General features: G+C 47.8%; 1 protein-coding gene across 1 annotated transcript in view; it reads right to left on the reverse strand.

The window, feature by feature from the left end:
- Window positions 1-413, reverse strand: part of kcng4a (potassium voltage-gated channel, subfamily G, member 4a) — a 25,316-nt gene extending 24,903 nt beyond the window's left edge. The window contains exon 1 of the mRNA XM_062547610.1: window positions 186-413. The gene's annotated coding sequence lies outside the window, so the exon portion shown is untranslated. The remainder of the gene's footprint in view (window positions 1-185) is intronic.
- Window positions 414-5,765: the final 5,352 nt, after the last annotated feature.

Here is a 5,765-nt window from a genome sequence, read left to right on the forward strand (position 1 = left end):
TACTGAATTAGATTTGAAGAATAGATGGCAAATTATTTTAAATACATGATTGTGAGACTGGATTTAAGCTTAAAGGTGTTACTGTACTAGCCTACTTAGTGGCTTTTACTGTGAAAAACAATCCTACTCAAGTTATGGACCTTCTAGAGACGGTATATTAAAGGAAAGGAAAAGCCAGTCCTTACCATTCTTTGGAGAGACAAGGCATCACAGCTTTTGGTAATCACTTTCTGATAAACGGTCCACACCGCGTTAATACCCCGCAGAGGACCGTGTATTCCAACGTATTGGTCGCGGGAATATCGGGAATATCCGAGTCAGTCCACTCCAGACAGCCGACCCTTTGCGTCGACCATTTCTTCACCCCTCTCAAACAGAGTAAAACAGTCTGCGCTGCGCGGAAGAGATGCTAGTGTCCCGTCGGCTGCACGCTGCTGCAGAAACTGTGTCTCTGTGTGTACGTGTGTGTGTGTGTGTGTGTGTGTGTGTCTGCGCGCGTGCGTTTGTGTGCTCGCCAGCTCGCGTTCAAGTTTGCGAAGTGCTTGCGTATTTCACAACATTATTTGGCTCGAGTCACAGAGCAGCACCTAAGTCACACCGGCACAGATGGTCCCTCTCTGGTCCAGAAATGACGCTCGGTCCCAGTCAGGGAAACGAGCTGAGAGGAGAGCCCTCCAGGTCGCTTTACTGTACTGTGTGAGGACTCATCGCCGTCACACACTCAGCTTCTCCCTGTTGCGGGGCAGTGGGCAGGGGGTGACTTAACTTTGAGCAGAGATAATTGCTTCTTCTCATCTCCAACATGCGATACCAATCAGTATGAGCATTACGCGGCATATTAGGACAGTAATTGCGATTTTGTCGGATAAAAACTGCACAGCAACTATTGCCCAGTTGTCAAGATGACCAGAGAGACTAGCCTAATATGTAGTAGCCTATTGGCTTTTTGTACGACCCACACTCCTGGCATAATGCTGCACAAAACGAACTCAATAATAGCACGCCATCTTCTGCAGTTGGCTAAGTTATGTCAGTATTTAGACACGTTTATCACGCCAGACCACACGTCCTCTTAGCCTAACTGATCTCAAAGCACATTCAAAATGACTGGGTTATGGACATATCTTTTTTATGTGTACAAAAAGACGTTTACAGTTGTCGTATGACCAGCACACGATGCGTCATAGGCTAAATTAAATTATCTTAGTGCATAATGCACCCCCCCCCCCCCCCCCCCCCCAACATACCCCAGACGTCCAGGGTTCTTGTATCTTATCCTGAAGTGCCACATGAACACCCACTAATTTTACAAATAGCATGTGTGTGTGTGTGTGTGTGTGTGTGTGTGTGTGTGTGTGTGTGTGTGTGTGTGTGTGTGTGTGTGTGTAAGCGTGCGTGCGTGTGTATTTGTGTGTAGCCTACGATGATAAATGCGGCGAAGGGAGGAGGTGCACGGCCAAAAAGAGACGGACAGAAAGAGAGAGATAGAGAGAGAGAGAGGGGGGGGGGGGGGGGAGAGAGAGAGAGAGTGGCATTATCAGCCTACACACGCTACTCGTCCTTGGCAAAACTCATTAAGTTTCAAGCAGCACGTCCGGAGGGGGAATGCGCAAACAAGCCGCTGCTTTGCGAAACTCCGCGTGTGTGATGTAGCGATGTGGGGTTCACACAGCGCGCGTCAGTCAGGGATGCTGATAGCCTGTGACCCCCATCGGAGGGCGCATTCTAGGTGGCCAGCAACAACAACACACACATGCACACACACAGACACACACACACACACACATACACACACACACACACACACACACACACACATATTTCACTTGGAATGCAGGGTACATTATTTGGCTGCATTTATGATTTATCTAAGCCTTTGCCTGTCAGAGAAGAACTGATAGTGACACAGAATTGTATGGGCTAAGCATTCACACATGGTGACACAGACACAGGCACATGCACGCGCACACACACACACACACACACACACACACACACACACACACACACACACACACACACACACAGACACACACACACTCACACACACACATACATTTTTGCCTACATTCGAATTCCAAGTGCACTTCACAGCCTACACACTGATACATTAGCACATAAGCACAAAGTCACAGTTAATATTTTAGTCTACAAGTTATTTTGCACAACTCTCTCTCTCTCTCTCCCTCTCTCAGTACACACACACAGACAGCACTCCATGTACCTATGTACAGTATAACACAAACACTCCAATTCAAAGTGCACTTCACAAACTGTGTATTGTCAAATTATAATTTATACATTCTCTCCCTCTCGCTCTCTTTGTCTCTCTCTACACACACAGCACTCCATTGACATTTACCTGTTTATAACACAAACACTTCACAAACTGTGTAGCGTCAAATTATACTTCACACATTCTCTCTCTCTTTCTCTCTCTCTATTTCCCTGCACACACACACACACACACACTCTCTCTCTCTCTCTCTCTCTCTCTCTCTCTCTGGTCCTGCTGGCATCTTCATTAGGCGAGCGCATGGGGTATGTCTCGGCGCTGGGTGGCTCTGACAGACAGAGAAGGGGACGACTAAATCAGGCCAGGGATTAGTTCCCTAATCCCCAACAGCCAGCCAGATGAGATGGGGCCGGCCAGTCAGCCATCGAGAGACAGAAGGATAGGGAGAGAGAGAAAGGGAGAGAGAGAGAGAGGAGAAGGGAAAGGGAGAGAGAGGGATAGGGAGAGGAGAAGGGAAAGGGAGAGAAAGAAAGGGAGAGGGAGGGATGGGGAGAGAAAGAAAGGGAGAGAGAGAGGTATGGGGAGAGAGAGAGGCAGTTCAGAGGGGGAGACCAGCTCACACCAGACAGAGGTGCAGGATGAGAGAGAATGCCGGGGGTAAGAGAATGCTCTCAGATGCCACCAGAGTCCCCCCCCTGCTGCTGATGGATTGACACCCGCTTGATCCCGCCAGAGGTGTTTTTGATCTGCCTAATTGCCCTCAAATCAGTAAGAGTGGACAGATTACCAGAAGAGCAGCTGTGGAGAGAGAGGGAGAGGAGGGGGGCACCGAGTGAGAGCTGGGGACAGAGACAAGGGTGGGAGGGAGAGAGAGAGAGATGAAAAAGAGGAGAGAAGAGGGGAAGAGAGAGTAAATCAGGGTGAGAGAGAAGAAAGGAAGGGTGGGAGGGAGAGAGAGAGAGGTGAAATAGGGAGGAGAGAAGAAAGGAAGAGGGGAGGGAGAGAGGAGATGAGAGGGGAGGAAATGAAAGAACAGTAGAGAGTAAATCAGGGTAGGAAAGGAGAAGAGAAGGGAGGAGAATGGAGAGGAAGAGAAAAGCGAATGGTAAGATAAAAAAGAGGGAAGGAGAGAACAGGAGGAGAAGAGGTGAGGAATGAAGAGAGGAGAAGAGTAGGGGATGAGGGCAGAAGAAAAGACAGGGAGGGAGGTTAGGAGGAGTTAGGGAGAAGAGGAGGATAAAGAGGAGGAGACACTGATATAATGAGTGTACTACATAGTTAGTATGCACACACTGACATAATGAGTGTACTACATAGTTAGTACACACACACTGACATAATGAGTGTACTACATAGTTAGTACACACACTGATATAATGAGTGTACTAGATAGTTAGTGCACACACACTGATTTAATGAATGTACTATACAGTTAGTGTCTTAGATAAGGGACACTGCTTAATGAATCCATCTAAATGGAGGAGAGGATAAGTAGAAGGCTCAAAGAGGGGAGTGGAGATGAGAGGAGAGGGCATAGAGGGGACAGAAGAGGAGAGGAGAGAGGGCATAGAGACGAGAGGAGAGGAGAGGAGAGAAGATGAGAGGAGAGGGGAGGGGGGGGGGAGACCTGTGTGCTGTGACACGTAATGCACTGGTCATAAATGTCGCTGTGGCGACACAGACAGGACCCAGTGGTCACGGGATGTCACTAAGTGATGGATTGGCCAATAACACACAATAACACTCCTCCGGGCTTGGGCCGTGTCTGGAGGTTGGGCGTCCCTCGACATGGCACACACTCCCCAGCAGGAGCTCTAGGTCTGCCCACGGAAGTGTGGACATCTCATGGGAGAACGCTGGAGATAATCTGAGCAGTATTTCAGACTTGCACCACCTTCCAGACGGCAGTTTCATGAAAATATTTATAATTTATGCATTTCAAAACCATAAAGTCTTTTACCACCGAGCGTTGCTGGGAAGAGCCAAAGGGATATATTCCTATTTTTACATGACTCCATGGGACACCCAGCCAAAGTTGCAGGGATTTAATTTCTTCTGTGTGCAAGGTCTGTGGAATGCCTTAGGTTGCTTTGTGCTTGTGTGTGTGTGTGTGTGTGTGTGTGTGTGTGTGTGTGTGTGTGTGTGTGACAGTGTATATGTTGTGTGTATGTGTGTGTGTAGCCTGTGAAATATTAATACCGGAGACAGAGATTGCACTGATCCATGCGAATCCCCATGAACATCAAACCCCCTTTGAGCATAAAAGGGAATGTGATACGGACCAGGGGTGAGCTGTCTGGTGAAGGGTTCTTTTCTATTCTATTCTATGCCTCACTAGACTAGTCAGCCATTACCCAACCCCCCCATCCCCCAACCCCCACCCAAGATTTTGTCATTGAACACCAGACCAGTGTGTCCCTAACAGGTGGAGAGTTTCACATTTTCAGCGGTGTGACGTCCATGCAGAGTCTTGCTCCTCCTGCGTCGCACTTCAAGGCACGAAAGTGAGCGTTGCAGCTTAAGAGTGAGAGGCGGACGTGCTTGGTGAAAGATCAGCATGCTTCTTACACTTCCGCATGGAATCGGACTTTAATGCTGCCTATTAAAGAGAGGAGAGAGGGGGAAAGAAAATATGACGGAGGTAAAGAAAGAGGGAAAGAACTGGTGAGAGAGAGAGAATGTGAAAGAGAAAGAGAAAGAGAAAGAGCAGTGAACTGAAAAAGAGCATTAAAATTCAAGAATAGTCTGGGGGGAAAAAAGAACACCCACTCATGAAAAAATGCTACCAAACATTACCATACAGATGCCGGAATCCTGCTCTGCTTTCAATTAAGGCCTTCACCCTGCGAGGAGAGGAGAGGACGTCTTCCATGAAGTTGAAACTGAGCCTAATGAAGCATCCGGGTAAATGAATCACTCAGAGCACTTGTCACTGTAATGCTCTGCACTGGGAGACTCTTTGAGGAATCCAGCTGATCTGACGGCATCAACAGCAGCAGCGGCAGCAGCAGCGCTGATAAAATACAGACTTAATCTCCAATATCGCCAGTCTCTACTTCTCAAATGGCAATTTACTGAAGCGAAGCAATGCAAAGCAAAGGAAGGGAAGTAAATTGTATTCCCCTTTAAAGGGATTGGGACTGTTATTTTCCCTGTAGAGGTTTTAATATATGGTAACGTATGAGAGCTGTTAGTTTGGGCTTATTTCTCGCTGTTAACTCGATGCCATGCTGGGTCTGGCCTTGGTGCTATGTAATCCCACACCTTAGAGAGAACTGGAGAGCGACAGGTGAACCTCACAGACCTCAGATCACATTACACATTACACACACACACACACACACACACACACACACACACACACACACACACAGGTCTGTCTCCCTGCCTTTGGATTGCTGTGTGGGTGTAAATCTGTTTGTGTTTTTTTTTGTACACAAACATTTCTCTGTGTGTGACTGTCAGCTAGAGAGAGCGAGAGAGAGAGAGAGAGAGAGAGTGTGTGTGTGTGTGTAACTGCCAGATACAG

Source organism: Sardina pilchardus, chromosome 10, assembly GCF_963854185.1.
Source record: "Sardina pilchardus chromosome 10, fSarPil1.1, whole genome shotgun sequence".
Taxonomy (NCBI): Eukaryota; Metazoa; Chordata; class Actinopteri; order Clupeiformes; family Clupeidae; genus Sardina; species Sardina pilchardus.